The 18479-nt window shown below is 41.7% G+C and overlaps 2 long non-coding RNA genes across 3 annotated transcripts; one reads left to right on the forward strand and one right to left on the reverse strand.

The window, feature by feature from the left end:
* Positions 1–1283: 1283 nt before the first annotated feature.
* LOC136789033 (uncharacterized) lies at positions 1284–16751 on the reverse strand. Its single transcript, XR_010827752.1, has 6 exons — positions 16474–16751; positions 8827–11027; positions 4625–4697; positions 3961–4103; positions 2879–3025; positions 1284–1723 (listed from the first exon to the last, which is right to left on the reverse strand). It is a non-coding gene; the product is annotated as an uncharacterized lncRNA (long non-coding RNA).
* Positions 1742–6237, forward strand: LOC136789031 (uncharacterized). 2 transcript variants are annotated; one of them, XR_010827749.1, is made up of 5 exons: positions 1742–2541; positions 3330–3775; positions 4056–4176; positions 4617–4713; positions 5831–6237. It is a non-coding gene; the product is annotated as an uncharacterized lncRNA (long non-coding RNA). The 2 variants fall into 2 exon arrangements; XR_010827750.1 differs by having other exon boundaries at positions 1744–2541; positions 3497–3775.
* Positions 16752–18479: the final 1728 nt, after the last annotated feature.

An 18479-nucleotide genomic window follows, 5' to 3' on the forward strand; every position in this document is an offset into this window, starting at 1 on the left:
CACAAGTAGGAAACCAATATTTGCAACAACATATTATAGTTTTGGGAAAGCAACTAGAACAAATCAATAAGAACGTTTTAGGCACTAGACCTTTGATTTGCCTCCCAAGGGGAAGTATACACTTGAATAAATATTAGTTGCTGTATGCTGCCCAGCGATCTGGGGAGCAGATCGAGCAAATCCGAGGTCACCGCTGCATCCCCGTATTGGGAGCCAGGGCGGACCTGCTACTGACAGTCTAAGAAGCAGGAGAAGGGTAAGCGGGCCCCTCACAATTGTGACAGGGTTACCTGGGTCATATCTGCAGCTGCTGGAGGGCAGGAGTGGTACTAATTGTACGTCTTATTTGTAAATGTCCGGGAATTTGTGTTGAAAGTAGTTGTGTAAGGGTGCGTGTGATGGAGCCACAGTGGTGTTGGGAAGTGGGTGGGAGTCCTGACTTGCGGTTATGTGCTTTTTTAACACCCAGCGGACAGACAGTGGCCTTAGATTGGGAACAACCTATCCCCAATACCTTTTTAAAGCCTCCTATTGACGGATAGGTAGGAGCGATGCCTTGTTTTGTGTGGGGGCTTTCTGACAAAGGACATGAGAAAAATTGGCGCTCAGCTTGAGTCTTGTTGAAATGTAAATCTTGCGAGAAAAGGTGGTATTGTTTGTCTAGCAGAGGGAAGGCTGAGTGTCCCAAGCGTTTTCCCAAAGTCCCGTGGACTTAGGATTGCGACAGGACCCATCAAGAATCTGAAATCATATGTTAATCAATTACCTGATCTTTTGCATTACAGCAAAAGTCTTGATTCAGTTATTATGGAAAGTTATTTCTGAAAATACTCAGCCACCTCTGTGCATGCCAAACCATCAATGGCACTGTGCAATACAAAGACTGCAGCGATAAATCAGGTTGTGGAATGAATGGCAACAAAACTAGTTGGCTCCAGATCCAAAATGTCATTTATTTGACCATTTTATTTATGGTAGCACTCCCATCCACTCCCATTCCCTCCCTCCCCTCCACTCCCCTCCCCTCCACGCCCCTGCCCTATGATCCCCTCCCCTACGCTCCCCTCCCCTACGCTCCCCTCCCTTACGCTCCCCTACACTCCCCTCCCCTACACTCCCCTCCCCTCCCCTATACTCCCCTATGCTCCCCTACCCTACACTACCCTTCATGTCCCTTCAGTACCCCAACCACCCCACCCCACCCCACCCCTGCCCTGCCTTCCCTTCCCTCCTCTCCCTTCCCTTCCCTCCCCTTCCCTCCCCTTCCCTGCCCTTCCCTGCCCTTCCCTTCATTCACTCTCCTTCCCTCCCTTTCCCTCCCGTCTTCTCCTCTTCTCTCCTCTCTTCTCCTTCTCTCCTGTCTTCTTCTCCTCTCTTCTCCTTTCTTTCACAAATTTGAAAGGCAGAACAGGGAGAAGCGTAACTTCAAATTGCTTCAGTTGTTCTCATAGCTTGTATCACTGGCTGATTCATGGGAATCCTTCAGCAGTAATCATAAGCGTTCCAGCTGCTGTCTTACTAGTCAAGCAACAGTCTCAAACTGAGAATCGCTGACTTCTTTCTGTGGCTCGGACAGGTGGTTTTCAATTCCACCCTGCCTTGGACACGTCCTCTTGCTGTGTCCCCACCTACAGTGCAGTTTTGCTTAGAAGCAGAAGCACGGTTTTGAAGTAGTTCCACTGCTTCCATTTTCAATGATTTAGCTTGGCTAGCCAAGTGGTTTCTGTAAATAGAACGCAATCAAGAGATTTTGGTTAGAAACAACTAACTGAGCAGTTCCTTTCCACATGGGCAATGAATATTTACCCTTTCCTAATGGAGACTGCAGTGTAAGAGATAATGACAGATCATTCAGAGAGCTCTGAAATAGCCCTTGGGGATGCTTAGTCCAGAGGACCAGAGTAAATCTGCCTAAAGTACACCATGGGATCACTCTGAATTACTTCCTAACAGACGCACGTCCTTACTATGTCTGATATGGCTTCAGCTGGTTTTGGGCTTCCTTTTCACCTAATACCTAAATTAAGTTAAGAGTTCTAAATGAAGACGGAAAGATTGAGAAATATATAAATCACTGATGAAAAGTGCTTTGAGAACTTTGGCCATTAGCCCTGGAAAGCATCAAAGTACTGTCCTATGAAGCAAATGCCTTATTCTCTTGATATCTAAGGAGGTAAATAAATCCAATGTTGGAACATTAAGGATAGGTTAGAAAAGTAAACACTAAAAACAAGTTAAGGAGAAGAACAAGTAAGCAATTGCAATGCCTATGGGGTTATTGCAGGGTTAGGCAAAGAACTATTGTGCAATGAAATCTTGTTATAAAAGAAATATTATGTGAATTTTTACTGTTTCATTCGTTGAGCTATATTTGGAAGGGAGAAGAAACAGAACTGAGTGATGTCACCATGGCAATTTGGGAGCAGCTGCCTCTGTGCAAGTTTAGCTAGGAGGGACAGAGAAGCGTGCTGGATGTGATGAAACCACGTGAGGATTTGTGGATCCCACCTTGAGGTGCATAGAGAGGGCCCATGCCCTTCTGTAAGTGGTTTGATGCTTGGCTGAGGAAAAAAATGTGTTTTTATTGTGAATGCTTCCTTTTAGTATTCTGTAGTTTGTGTAAAGTCCTTTCACAAGCGTTAAGTTTGGTACTTTTGCTCAGTGATGTAGCTGCACAGAGTGACAGATGCAAAGTATGGGTGAGGGCCTCTGCACGTTCTCTTTTTCCTACACACGATCAACAAATAAGGGTGGACAAATAAGAGCGTGCTGTGCTCCTGCCATACGCCTCAAGTACTAAAGCATAAACAAGAGACTTAAAAGTACCCCTGTCACATTAAAATTCAGGACAGCAATGTACTTCATCAAATGGGCTGACCTGTTGAGTGTCTCAGGATGTTGTGTATGAAGATGCACTCCATCTGCTTCCAGATTGGCACTTGCAGTGAGCAAGCAGCCTGACCTTAACATTTTTCATTTCATTTTTCACCTCAGTTTTGCTGGTTCTCCATGATTCATTCTTGGTCTAGAAAGAAAACAAACAAACAAACAAACAAACAAAAGTGAACTCAGACCAAAATAAAAGGATTTCCTTTTCATTAATTCCATGTTCTTAACTTGACAGATTTGGTTATTGACTAAGAAGGCAAATATCTGGCCAGATATGGCCAAATATCTGGCCAAATGAAACAAGCAGCTAGCTTGCTGGAGACATTGTCTGGGAAACAGTGAAAACACTTGCAGACAAAAACATATCAAAGGACTAACGCTTTGAGCTTAATTCTAAACAAACATCATAAACTCAAAACTCTTGTTTATCTTCCTAACAGGCTGGTATAGTAACATGTCACATTGGATGACTTTGCAGCATAGATGTCAGGACTGCAGCTTGGGATCACTTCCTTCTACTTAGAGTTTAGTTTGAAGGGATGAGCAAGTAATTTTTCCTGGGTTGATGGAAATCTGCTCTAAAGTCTGTTTTCTAACACTCTCATAGATACTTCTCTGTCCATCGCTCTGTCCTGCCAACTCTGCTGTGAGTGTGAAGTTGTGGCAAGAGGGATTTCCTCTTCCTAATTTGACCTGGTGGACACCAACTTTCCTACTAAATTGCCGACATTGCTGAGGAGGCAGCAGTATCAAAGCCCTGTTGATGAAGATATAACAAGCTTGGGGAGGCTTTGGCATTTCTGTACAATGCTGCTCCCTGATTGTGACCCAAGACTCAGATTAACTGAATGAAGCAAAGCAAGCTAGAAGAAAACTGTATGTCCTGGTAATTTTTTATTTTATTTTATTTTATATTTTCATTCTTCACCTGTAAGAAAATCTAAATCTTTAAACCATTTGTTTGAAAACACGGTTTTATGGAAATGATTTTGGGTGTGCTCCTTCACCTTCTTTGGAACCTGTTTAACCTCGCTTCAGTTATAGGAGACCTATGCTCAAATTTATGCTTACCATGATAAAGCGGTATTCTTTTGGTATTCTTTTCTTTGATGATTGCACGTGAGGCTGAAAAGAGTTTTTCGTGTGATTCTTCTTTTCCTTTGCAGTCTCCAATACTCCGTATTATAGCTGATCTTCATCTCTGATCTGAAAAGCTTCACAGGCCAGAAGAGAATTGAGATGAAGAAGGAAATAGAGAATGCTGATGAATATTTCCAATTACCACCCGTAAGTTTTGTGAAAGAATCAGGTGCATTTCTGTAGTGGTAGAAAGTTAATAAAATAATGATCATGCACTTGAAGGCAAGTAATGGTATAAAAATGAAGAATGCAAGGCCCTGGTTAAAGACAATCTTTACGCTGCTTCCAGATCAACACTTTATTTGCTTATTCCACAACCTCATCTCCACTTGCTTAGAAGCTGTGAAGATTGGAAGTACACTTAGTGTTTTTCATCCACTCTGTGTAAAATTGTAAGAATTTTCACTGGCTATAAAAGCAGAAAAGACAAACAGACCCTCCTCTGGGGCTTCAGAATGCTCGTAAGATCACCCAGACTGGATAAGCAGAGATGCTCCAGTATAGGTGCATATAGATGCACTACAGATGGTGGCAGAGATGCCCTAGCATAGACGTGACGCACTTTGACAGCATCTTTTCTCTGACAGCAACTTACGTCTTGGTTCTTCACATCAAACCAGAGCAGTTTCTTTGCCTTCGCAACCTGCAGACTGACCTCTCGTGTGTACCTGTGGTGGATTGAAGGTAATGCTTGTAATGTTTGTAACACACCCTGATGCTGTATTCACTTTAACTTTTAGAAAAGAGAGCAAGAAGCTTCACAGCAGTTTCTTAGGTGCCTGTCTGTCTGTCTATCTACCTATCTATCTATCTGTCAATCTATCTACCTATATGCACATATATTTAATTATTTATTTACTTATTTAAAGATATCTTTTGTTCACTAACATGAATCCTCTGACTGTTACTAATGTATGGGACATACCGTGACAGTATAATAGTGTATAAATACCTTTCATCTCATCCTTGCTATTGTTACTGTATTTTAAAAATAATTGTGCATATAATTACCCGCTTTTACTCTGTTTTAAAAAAATACCTACTTACTCGATTATAAAATCCTATAAAAAGGGGTGAACTCAAAAGGAAAGAGAAACCAGTTTTCATTACATTTCTAAATTAAACAGCTAATCCTGATAGATTCACTCCCTTTCAAATAGAACACTCAAGAAATAAAACAGTAAAAATTCACATAATACTTCTTTTATAACAAGATTGCATTGCACAATAGTTCTTTGCCTAACCCTGCAGTTACCCCACAGGCACTGCAATTGCTTACTTGGTCTTCTCCTTTACTTGTTTTCAAGGTTTACTTTTCTAACCAATCCTTAATGTTCCAACATTGGATTTATTTACCTCCTTAGATATCAAGAGAATAAAGCATTTGCTTCATAGGACAGCACTTTGATGCTTTATGGGGCTAAAGACCAAAGTCCTCAAAGCACTTTTCATCCGTGATTTAGATATTTCTCAATCTTTCCATCTTTCTTTAGAACTCTTAATTGAAGTATTAGGTGAAGAAGAACACTGAAACCAGCTGAAGCCATAGCAGACATAGTAAGGACACGCTTCTGTTAGGAAGTAATTCAGAGTGATCCCATGGTGTACTTTAGGCAGATTTACTCTGGTCCTCTGGACTAAGCATCCCCAAGGGCTATTTCAGAGCTCTCTGAATGATCTGTCATTATCTCTTACACTGCAGTCTCCATTAGGAAAGGGTAAATATTCATTGCCCATGTGGAAAGGAACTGCTCAGTTAGTTGTTTCTAACCAAAATCTCTTGATTGCGTTCTATTTACAGAAACCACTTGGCTAGCCAAGCTAAATCATTGAAAATGGAAGCAGTGGAACTACTTCAAAACCGTGCTTCTGCTTCTAAGCAAAACTGCACTGTAGGTGGGGACACAGCAAGAGGACGTGCCCAAGGCAGGGTGGAATTGAAAGTCACCTGTCTGAGCCACAGAAAGAAGTCAGCGATTCCCAGTTTGAGACTCTTGCTTGACTAGTGACCCAGCAGCTGCAACACTTATGACTACCGCTGATGGATTCCCATGAATCAGCCAGTGATATAAGCTACGAGAATGACTGAAGCGATTTGAAGTGACGGTTCTCCCTCTTCGGCATTCAAGTTTGTGAAAGAAAGGAGAAGAGAGGAGAAGAAGAGAGGAGAGGAGGAGAAGAGAGGACAAGAGGGGAGGGAAGGGGAGGGGAAGGGGAGGGGAAGGGGAGGAGAAGGGGAAGGAGGGCAGGGCAGGGGAAGGGAAGGGAGGGCCGTGTAGGGGAGTGTAGGGGTGTGTAGGGGAGGGGAGTGTAGGGGGGGTAGTATAGGGGAATATAGGGGAGTGTGGGGGAGAGGAGTGTAGGGGAGGGTATTGTAGGTGAGGGGAGTGTAGGGGAGTATTGGGGAGTGTAGGGGAGGGGAGTGTAGGGCAGGGGAGTGTAAGGGAGGGGAGGGGAGGGGAGGGAAGGGAGGTGGAGGGAATGGGAGGGGCGGGGAGTGCTACCCTAAATAAAATGGCCAAATAAATGACATTTTGGATCTGGAGCCAAATATTTATGTTGCCATTCATTCCACAACCTGATTTATCACTGCAATGTGCATATTGCACAGTGCCATTAAAGGTTTGGCATGCAGAGGTGGCTGAGTATTTTCAGAAATAACTTTCCTTAATAACTGAATCAAGACTTCTGCTGTAATGCAAAAGATCAGGTAATTGATTAACATAGGGATGGCAGCTGAGCAGGGGAAACAGCTTCAAAACTCCCAAACATTTTCTTTATACAGAACTACAGCTCCTTCTTCTCTGCTCACCGGTTATGAAAGTTTCTCTCACCTGCTTAGTAAGCAGAAGCAGTAAAATGGGATTTAGAGGATCCAGCTAGAGCAGAAGTGCCACTTAGAGGAAGCAATCAATGTATAGGTAGTCCAGTGTTTGAAGAGAGTTTAAGCGGCTTTCCAAGGAACATATACTAGTGCAAAGCAACCGATTTATCTGACTCTCCAATGAAAGAAAAGGAAGTGCAAAGCAGCAAATGCTTGAGAGGGAAAAAGAGGTGCATCTCAGCTGTCTGGGGGGAAGAAGGCAGTCAGCTCTTAACACATTATTTGCCATCTAATTTGTTTCTCAAAGGCGTAACATTTATTTAAGACAGTAGCAGTTTACTACATGTGGTGCTGATAGAGGCTAAACAAAAGACACAAGGGCAGCAAACTCCCTCACTTGCTTCTCACCCAAGGACAAAACTGTTATGGGAGAGAAATGCAGGTTACTTTCTCAAATCTCACAGCACTTTTTGACACCATTGGCTACGGGTTACCTCTTAAGTATTTGAAGATTTCAGTAGGGCTGACTGATTTAGATGTGGATAGGTTTAAATCACACTTGTCAATGTGCTGTTAATGTTGAACCACAGCCATTTTTTCCCTAGACCTGTTAATATGCTAGGCAGTCCCAGGAAGCGTAAAACTTTGACCCGTGCTCTCCAGCATTTGCGTACTGCACTTTCTGTAGGTTCCTTATTCTCTAATCAGAATTCTGACAATCTCCTCAACAGCATACAGATACAAAATCCACAGACCCAGATAAAACAGGCTCTCATCCGCTTGTATGATTGTCAGACATGCATTCTTTCATATTAACTGCTCTTTTCTTTCTCCGTTCAGATGAAACATAAATAACTTCAGCTGACTTCTACAGACAGCTCTGGTGTTGCTGTGTGATGGAATATGATTTTTCCTTACAAGCCACCAATTATTTCCATGTCTTTTCTGGACCTTGGGATCTCTTTTGGGAGCTACATTACTCAGACAAATACAAGAAGGCTGAGATCACCACTGCCTCAACATAACGCAAAGTTTAAGGCCTTTATGACAGCCAGTTTGGAAATGAATGCAGCCCCATCTTCTCAGCATTTTGAGACAGATGACTACCCAACACTGAACTGTCTCAAGGTTTCAAACTGAGACAGCTTTGTAGAAATAATAGAAAAATTTCATTACAATTGGCCTAGCATGGAATTTATTCTTAAAAAGTTTGGTAGAACGTACTTGTAGACTTCAAAACTAGTACAGCATCATTTGAACACTCCTTCGTCTACACGATATTCTCCAGAAATACCAAACTTTTAGTCCTGGTAGTTAGAGCTAATCGGTCGTATTAGCTAATCAAATTCCCTGATCAGTCACTTGAAGTCTGTTGATGACTTCTGCTCTGAGCTCTACAGCATTGGTCAGCTACTGACTTGCGGAAATCAGACTCTATCTAGAACCTCAGAATGGTTATAAAGCAGGTCTGTTTATTCAGCGCTGCACACCCACGCCGGGCACAAGGGGGATAGCTCCACCTAACTTGCGCACCAACAGTTGCTGGCAGTGTGCTTCTGCTAGTGGCACAAATCCACCTTCACTTCATTTCCCCCATATGTCTCTTGCGTACTCATCAGGTCTTAAATGCCTGTCGATCTCAGAATCTTCTACTTCATTTTCTAAGACTTTTGTTAATGCCTGCTTTTCTGTTTCTGGTACTAGTGCCAAAATTTGACTCTCAGACGCCCATTCTGCTGCCCCTTTGGCTTCTGCGTCAGCCAGTCTATTTCCCCTTTCAATAGCGGTAGCCCCTGTTTGATGTCCTTTACAGTGCAAAATGGCAACTTTAGCTCTTCTGCGTGTTTAATTGAGGATGATTAGAGTCCTCTCTCCTCCCAAATTGCCCCATGTGCATGCACCACACCAAAGGCATATTTCTAATCTGTCCAAATGTTAATTCTTTTCCCTTTTGCCAGCTCAAGAGCTCTTACCAAGGCGATGATTTCAGCCTTTTGGGCTGATGGTTGTTACCGCATATCCTGGGAGGTACCGCATATCCCTGGCGGACGAAGGTGCTGCCATCTACGTACCAATCCTCTGCATCTTCTAGGGGTGGTCAGCTGGAGTATATCGTGTCCATGGTCTTGATGCAATAAACTCTGTTCCTAAGGAAAGAGGCTGGGTTCACAGAATTAATGCCAAACAAATTTAGGAAACTAATAGTCCATTCTACACATTCCTTTTCTTCTTGAGGAGCTATCAACAGGTCATTTACGTATTGCAAGTGTCCCCTTTCCCTGAAGGGCTTTTCCAAGCTTCAAGATTCCAGGCTACTTGGTTTCTGAATACGGTGGGGCTATTTTTGAACCCCTGTGCTAACACAGTGCAAGTAAGCTGCTGAGTTTTTCATCTTCTGTTAGGATTTTCTCATTCAATGGCAAAGAGTTCCTGGCTTTCAGGTGCCAAGGGCAGGCAGAAAAAGGCATCCTTTAAATCTAGTACCGTGAACCAAACTTGACTCTTTTCTAATTTTGCCAAAAGGCTGTAGGGGTTGGCTACTACAGGGTATAAATCTTTTGTGATCCTATCGATGGCCCTTAAATCCTGAACTATACGATAGGTTCCATCTGCCTTTCTAACCAGGCCTATATGGAGTGTTATATTCTGACTCACATTCTACTCTTAGTAGATTACTCCATAATTAAGCAAGTTATTGATTATTCCTTCCATTCCCCTTCTGTCTTTCACCTTTAGTGTGTATTGCTTTTAGCATACCTTCGGAGCATTTTCCTTTAAATCAACTTTTTTTACAGGTACTACATTCTTTGCTCCCCCAGCTAGTCCTGTAGCCCAAACTCCCAGATACACTTGCTTCATAATTACACTTAAAAGAAAGAAAGAAAGAAGCTCCCATATCCAACCTAAAAATCCATGCCTCTCTCTTCATTCCTAGCTTTATTTCAACCAGCGGATCTGCTACGATAGATGCCCCTGGTCCCTGTCATTCCTGCTCTGACTGTTGCAAGTTTATCCTGCAACCTAAGACAATTTCTTTCTGACATCAGGACCTGATTGTCCTAGAAAGAGGCTAGCCAATTGCCTCTGTTTGTCTTCCGAAGCCAGGTCCAAACTGGTATATTTTTTTTCTTCTCTGCATTTCAAAGCTGGTCCAAAAATGCCATAGGGGTTTCTTTTGGGCCTTGTTAGAATAGATTCTCAATTCCCAATTTAACCAGATTTTGATATTTACCAGAGGCCCCAGAGGGCTCACACCTGTGATTTTGATATCCTCTTTCCCTGCTCATTCAGCTTCAAACAGCTTTGTCAAATACTACATGCCACACCTTTAGCACCTTCAATAACCCTTTTAACGCTTCTTTTGATCTTGCTCCAGCCTGTACTTTCACCAAAGGCTCAGTCAGGGGCCAGCTTAATTCCATACCTTTTTCCCTCCAGGATGCTGAAACAACATATCAGTATACAACATTTCATCCCATTTTCCTTCTCTCCTCAAAAACAACACTAATTGTAGGATAGCGTTCTAGCCGATTCATCCATAAAGTGGCCATTTAGCTCCATCCTCAAGCTTGTATAGTGGCCACCCTTGACTGCAATGCTTAAGGAGAGTCCTCTTGCTTTCTGTGCCCCCCCAGTTCTGACAATACCCTTCCAACGTGCCACTATGCACCCAAGGGGGCTTTTCCTTAAAACGGCTTTGTTCTGGGTATTCCCCATTTCCTTGATTTCCTATCCCCCCTTTTTTATCATTTCTATTCCTTATTAGTTACTGTCCCTTGTTTCAATTTCCACGCAAACCTTTTGTTGCAAGTTTTTACCGGCTTCTCCCAATCTTCTTCCCAAACGTCCCACTTATTTCTGTTAAACCTGTAGGTAACACTTTCCGTTTACATCTTCAATTAATTGCTTATCGATCTCAGAATCTTCTACTTCATTTTCTAAGACACAATTGTGCTAGCTAAGACCTAGGAATCACCATCCTTTATCTTGTTCCCCGTCTCCCTGCAGAGCTCACTCTAACCTCCCTGTTGGAAGGAGAACGCTTTCTTACCTGAGAGGACTACTGTGCGTGGCTGTCCTGTGTCTCCATTGATCAGACTCACAGGAAAGTAAACCAAATGACGATGAAACAGATTTACCTCTGGACGTATCATAGTATGTATTGAAATGGGACCTGTAAGAACAAAGTGCTTTCTCAAGTGAGTCCTTTCCCATTGATTTCCTTAGTCACTGGGAAACTCTTACAGAAAATTCAGGCAAACAATTCCCCTGCATGGAAACCTCGTTTCGTCTGTAGAACTAAGCATTTATCCCGTTTTTCGACATTGTATAAGCCTTCCTTGTATAAGCCTTCCTGCTCTCACTTCCCTCCGTTTTTCATTTCTTTTCTTCCTAAGACACCCGTGAAAAATTTAAGAAACTTCCTGGTCAATACCTTTCTTCAGACAGTGTCAATGATATCACAGCAACCCAGACTTATTTAACTTTTTCTTTAAAATAGCTAACACAGATTCTGTATCATTCTCACGCAGACCAGTCCCCAGCTTGATCATCTGAATTGAATTTGTTTTCTATTAAACAGATTTTCTTATCATTTTTATTACAGCAGATGAAAAAAGCGCTCACTCTTTTGCCGGCTTTCCATCACATCTGATTGACTGAGACACCCTGATTCCCTGTCTTTATTTGCTTTCTGCAGAATTCTCCGATCTCTTTTGGTTCAAGTTCAACTGGCAAAAAGCTTTTCACTGGTTACTACACTTAGCTGCTATACATTTTTGTTTCTTAAGATAACTGTTTTCATATTTTTCAATAGAACGTTGCCATGATCTATTTTGTAAGGTCTAGAAAAAAGACCCCCCTCCCCCCACCCCCCCAAAAAAAAAAAAAAAAGATGCTTAGTCCTTTAACATAAAATACTTATTCATTTGGCTGGATGGAGGAAGTTAAACACGCTTTATATTCTATCCATGTAGACTGCACTCAGGAAAAGTTTATGTAAAATTCTGCTGACAAATGCAGAATCCAGCTTGACTGCTCTAGGAAGTGGAACAGACCCACAGTGGACAGGAGAATGTACTGTCAGAACAATTAGGAAATAAAATCTATCGTGATCTAAGTTACTGACAACTGTTAAATTAATTCACTTTGTTCTTATTCAGCTTGGAGGAAATGGGCACAGAAATTACTCATTTACCCTAAGCACATCTCTGTCACCTTCTTCTCATCTCCAACATGATTCTCATTTTCAGATTGACCTCAGTGTAAACTGTGAGTCTATGTTAAGTGTCATGCACCAAGTGTCAGAGGCAACTGTGCTCTGACCAACACTGCCTGTGCTGGACAAGCTATGGAGAGCAGAAATATTTCTGTAGTGGTCCTAGGAGAACCCCAGTTCCTTTGGATGCAGCTCTTCTTAGAACACTAAGGAAGATCTATTCCTCAAAGGCTGCATCTCTATTAGATGCTGGGATGGAGCAAGAACGTAGTTTTGCAATAAATAATCACATTTACTCCATGCAGTTGCAGTTTCACAGAGGATTAGTGCTACATGAATGAATGTTCTCTCTAAAGAAACAGAAATTAAAGATCTGTTTCAGGTGCAAGATCAAGGTATTGCAACCCCGACAGGGGATATAAAAACCCAAACTAATCACCTGCTCTTCGGATAGATTTGAATCAAAGTTTGCAGGCATTTTTGTCCAATGGCTCCAAATGAATCTAGTCCAAAGCTCCTATATGCTGGAACCACATGATTAATATGTAAGGCCTTTAGCCTTAGCTGCTTTGATCTACTGATCTTCTCCAACTGGACTACATTGCTTGTTGCTATACCTCCAAGGGAACGCAACACAGTTTGGATAAATTCACAGTCTAGAAAGAGCTCCAGCAGAAACATGGGTCTCCCTTGCTACCACCATCACAGAAGGTGTGGCAGCCACAGGGCCACTTCATTCATTCACTCACAGAGCACCAATAACAAATACTCATTGTTGTAATATTCATTTGTTGCAAAACTACTTTATTGCTCCATCCCCACATCTAATATAGATGCAGCCTTTGATGAACAGACTTTCTTTAGTGTTCCAGTAAAAGTCATTGCTTATTAAGTTTAACTGCCTTTGAAAAAATAATACTAGGAGGTCTGTACAATTGGCAGCACAGTGGTTGACCCATGTATCATCAAGGGTCTGCCTGGAACGGTACGAGCTGGTAATAGTTTTGTTTCAGATGTATTTCAGCTATGCCCATTGCCTAGCACGGAAGCAGCAGAAAATGCCTCTTTACTGTTCTACATGGCCAACGCTCAATTTTAATTCTTCTTGAAGTTAGGGCTTCCAACAATCCAAACCAGATGCCCAGCCTCCCTCCCAGTCTAATGCACAAGCAGAGGGGCTCTCTGAAACACCAGCATAGACTAGGTGAGAAATACCTTGAAAGCAGCCCTGTGGAGAAGGACTTGGGGGTACTGGTTGATGAGAAGCTCAACAGGAGCCGGCAATATGCACTTGCAACCCAGAAATCCAGCTGTATCCTGGGCTGCATCAAAAGCAGAGTGGCCAGCAGGGCGAGAGAGGTGATTGTCCCCCTCTGCTCTGCCCTCCAGAGTCCGGGGGATGGAGTAGCAGGGCTCCCAGCACAAGAGAGACCTGGACCTGCAGTTGGTCCAGAGCAGAGCCACAAAAATGATCATCAGAGGTATGGAGTACCTCTCCTGTGAAGACAGGCTGAGGATAGACTCAGGTAAGGAAGAGATTTTTACTGTGAGGGTGAGGAGACACTGGAAGAGGTCGCCCAAAGAAGCTGTGGATGCCCCATTCCTGGAAGTGTCCAAGGCTACAACAGATGGGGCATTGAGCAACCTCGTCTGGTGGGAGGTGTTCCTGCCCATGGCAGGGGGGTTGGAACTTGATGATCTTTAAGAATCCTTCCATCCTAAAGCATTCTATGATTCTATATGGTATGGAATATCCCTTTTGCCTTTTTTCAATTTCTCTCTCTCTCTCTCTTTCTTTTTTTTTTTTTTCCTGCCCCAAAGATTGCCTACCACTATAAGGATGAAGCATTCTAATGGCATGGAGGACTTCAGAGAAACAAACTGTCCCTGCTGTCTTGTTGCCAGGGCACCCAGGCATGGTCTTTCATCTTTCCCAAATCCCATCATCTCTGCCTCTGCTGGGGAGATACTAGCCCAGAAGGAGCACTGCTGCATCAGGCACAGCACCACTCACTGTATTTGCTCCTGCAAGCTGCACCCAGGGACTTTTGAACCTCCTATCTCTCCCTGCTCCTGCTGAAGAAAGCCCTCTGTGGAGGCATTCCCAACAGACCAAAGCATTGGGCCAGAGCAAGCAAAGACTCCTTGATTGGAATGGGAACAAAAAGTGTATGTGGTGCTGAGCATTGACAAGCAGACTTGCTCTGACATCTTGCCCTAGCAAAATTCAGTCCTCTTGATATACTGAGTCAGACCACATTGTGAAAGAGGTAGCTGCTGCTGCAGCAAATAGACCCTAAATGGCTTTCATTCTTATTTTGTTCTTTCCAATAAGGTCTAAAAGTAATGTGTTTGTAAGAGATGTGGACGTGGTCCCATGGGGAAACATGAGCCATTATCTTCTTTCTGGTCTAATACTTGCTTGCTTTCTCTAAATCTGATTAAAAGTCAGAGATGGTCACCACCTAAATCTAAAGATGACTTTTTGCTGAAGATAAAAAGAATACATGTAAATTCTCATCTGACTTCTAGACAAAGCACTATGAATGTCTGTCACCAGTCAGAATTGGTGGCACATACAGCAACTTCAAGCCTATATAGGTTAAATCTATATTAGAATGCCTTCAAAATTCTTTTCATACCTCAGAAAATCTAAAGGAGAAAAAAAAATTACTCCAAGCCACATGCACTTCTGTTTCTATTTAATCATTTCTCCCTCCCTTAGATCTGTGGGTGGTCACAAACGCATTGTCCAAGCAGCTTGTACATACACTTTCAATAAAAGCCTTGTCAGTAGATCTGCAGGAACTGGTTACCAGTGGAAACTTATGAAAGGGAATGCCCCTCTACTCCAACCCACCCACCGCGCTGCACCCCGATCAAATTCTTTGTTCCTGTGATGTGTGTACATTCACAGACTGCACCACGAGGTCCCAAGACTGCAACAGTAATACAAACCTACCCAGCAGCATAAAAACCTCCTGTGGGGTGGCCTGAGAAACAGATGTCAGACTCTTAAACTCTGGGACAGATCCTTATGCTACAGTCACACAAGAGTAGCATCCTTCTACAATAGTAAATCCAACTTAGTCCCAGGGAACTACTGGGTCAGCCTCTGACTTTTCAGTGTGGCTATGAGCATAAGAATCTGGCAAATGGAGTTGTTTAATGCAGATGTACATGGGTTTTTCCCCTAGGTCCATCACTAGCCATGTCTTGAAGTCTTTATTCCTTCTATAGCAAGCTTAAAAGGGAACAGTTGATTGTATGAGACTGATTTTATTAACTCTAACTGAGCTGTTGACGAATGAAGTGGAGATTAAATAAACGTCTCTGCAGTGTACCTTAGGTCACACAGCAGATTACAATTAGAAGTGAATGTTAAATAAATAAATAAATAAAACTCCCTCCTAAAAATCTAACATCGCTCCAGCATTGTCTGAATGTTAAATGATTGACTAAGTGATTCAGACTGAAATGGCACCCAGCAAAATACTAAGTATACAATCAAAATGTTTATGTAGTATGGGATTTGGGGGCATGAGATTAAGAGATCTCATTCACCTGTGAAGAAAACTGTGAGAACAATGGAATTTAACTATTGTTTCATTCGATCTGTTGAAGATTTTTTTTTCCGTTGTATGAAATCTGTGGATGTATTTTCTAAGCAATTGCTAATTAAATAGCACTTCACTCCATGCATAGCCCCACTCAAATCATAAATTCACATTTAAATACTCATATTTCCATGATGTGAGTTGCATTGAACTCTGTTTCAAGGGATGCATCAGGCCAGTTTATTATATGCCACCTACTGAAAAGTACTTCAGAACATTTCACAAGGGACAGTTTTTAAAATGAGAGAGAAAGAGAATAATTACGTGAAGAGTTTTGGCAAGGTTTAAAAAGTGCATCCATAGTCAAGTCTGGTACGGGGGGGGGGGGGGGGGGGGGGTAAACCTCATTTCAAATACTTGCAGGAAAACATCTTATGCTTGAGAAGCAGCATTTTGCACTGTATCTGTGTAAACACAAAGATTGTAATATTTGACGTTTTGCAGTTCTACAGTTAAGAAAGACAATTCATAGGACAAACTAACCGCAGAAAAGGAGTTGGCGTAAAGTTTTCCAAAATTGTCGAGCAGTAAAGTTTTTACCGTATTACTAGAATGTAATTAAATATCCTAAGAAAAGGTTATGAATCAGTTTTCTGAACTGCAAACTTAAAAAATAAGCAGCAACACTGCCTTCAATAGGCAGGATAAAATAATGATAGTTCATGGTATGCACACAAATACAAACAAATTAATTACTTCTCTCTCTTAATATTTTGGCTACAACAGACATTTGAATTAAATAAATTCACTATCAAGGAAGTAAAACAGTTATCTTTAGTACTTACAGTCTTTAAATACCAGGACAGGGTCTCGATGAGGCAGAACGTGGGCAATTACAAGTTGCAGAGACTCCCAGGTTCTGTCCATCTCTGCTCTGCTTTTCCAGAAAGCAGCCACACGCTGCCCTCATGCCTGAGTCAGGCAAGTCCTGTACCAACTTTCTGCAGCTCATTGATGCGCTGGATTCCTGAGGAATCTCCCCAGTCAGGCTTTGCCTCAACCTCGGCGACCCTCCGGAAGGCCCACCTCCCCGGACTGCTTATCTTTGCTGTATGCTGTGCTACTTAGCTGTAAAGGCAGACTGACAGGCTCTTTCCTACTCCTTCCTTCTGTTAAACACACCCACCCACAGGCCAGGGAGAGAAGCTAATCACGACGAGAAAGAAGTTTGTTTCATCAGGTTATTGACGATGTGCTGCGACAAAGACTGCTCTGGCTCATACCTAGTGAATAAAGAGACTCCTTTGCTCACCAAGACTCTCAAAGTGTACGAAAATATTGCAAATATAAGGAAATACTTCATTAAGATGTAAAGCTGTAGTAAACTCGATAGCATGAAGGTAGCATGCAGACTTGTTTAAAAACAACAAATTCAATAAAAAGTATGATTTTTTTCTTCCTTTAACTATGTAACAGAAGAACGATATTAACGGCAAATGGAAAATTAATCCAATTAGCAAAATTAAACTTGTGATGTATTAGGTTAACCCAACTTGAATCTGTTTTACTGAAAAGCAGTTTCCCACTCCCTATACAATAAATGTAATAAAATGCCAGTGAACTAAACTATTTATGTATAAAAGGACCTGTGGGATGTGCAGAGGTCTGAACAGGCACTCCAATCAAGACAGACACAGATGCACTGGCAAAAGCTTGAAGCACGCATGCAAATACACTGCTGCTATACACATTTCTGTAAGAGGCATAAGCTGTACAAATCAGTTGTTTTGCTCAGATTACTTTTATTTAAATTCCAGTAAAGTCTTCCTGATCTGGAAAAAATCCAAAAGTAAGGATGTGTTCTTTAATTACTGTGCAGTCTTTCCCAAACAGTAATAATAATAATAATAATAATAATTTTTAAGGATGCAGCAGTGGAAAACTGCTACGCAACCTTGTACCTCCATCACTTGCAAGTTTCAATACATACTGTTTCATCTATAGAGTGTGCATTGTACAATGCGTATCTGCTCTTTATCTTCAGGTTTTGTTTACAAAATAGTGAACTAACAAATAATGAACTAACACTTACTAAAATATTTAAAACCCATTTTGTTATAACCCACACATTCCTTGCTAGGTGAGTTTGCTAAGACAGTCAATAATGCTATTGTCTTAACCTCTGCATTTTCCTAAGTTCACTCTGAAGAGAGCTCTAAAGTTCATTCCATGTGTAAACTTTGTTGCAACCTTTGATGACTTCAGACATTTCAGGAATTCTGCTGCTTTGGAAAAAAAAAAAAAAAGCTTAATAAAGATACATTAAGCTGTAACTCCCTTGCTAACTCTACTCTCTGAAAAGTCTCATCTGGCAGAGTAAATGAAAATGATAACTTACAGCCATTCATTAGAATACCTTTAAAAGAGTTAATGGATGCTTTAAAGGAACATTTTGAAAATAAACAGCATAGATTTCCATCATTCCATCCTTTCTATTCTCATGGAGCACAATCAAATGGGACAGGCTTTGTATATTTTTGGAACCCATTACCAAGACAGACTTAAGGTCATGCACCAGAAAGAATTCACTCACTGTGAAAAGTTCTAAATTAGAAGCCAGAAAGTGCGTGCACATCTTATGCAAAGAGCGGCAACTGAAATCTTGTTAAGCAGTCACTGAAACAACCTCTTAACAGATAAGAGTGTAGAAACAAAAAGATGTTTTTTCCCTTAACATTTAAAATGGAAATAAAATTAAATTCATTTAGGCTGCTTTTCTGCCCGTGCTAAAAAGAGCTATCTGCATCAGGAAACAGCCCTACATACCTTGATAACAATCACTTACATGTAA

The sequence above is a fragment of the Anser cygnoides genome, chromosome Z (genome assembly GCF_040182565.1).
Source record: "Anser cygnoides isolate HZ-2024a breed goose chromosome Z, Taihu_goose_T2T_genome, whole genome shotgun sequence".
NCBI lineage: Eukaryota > Metazoa > Chordata > Aves > Anseriformes > Anatidae > Anser > Anser cygnoides.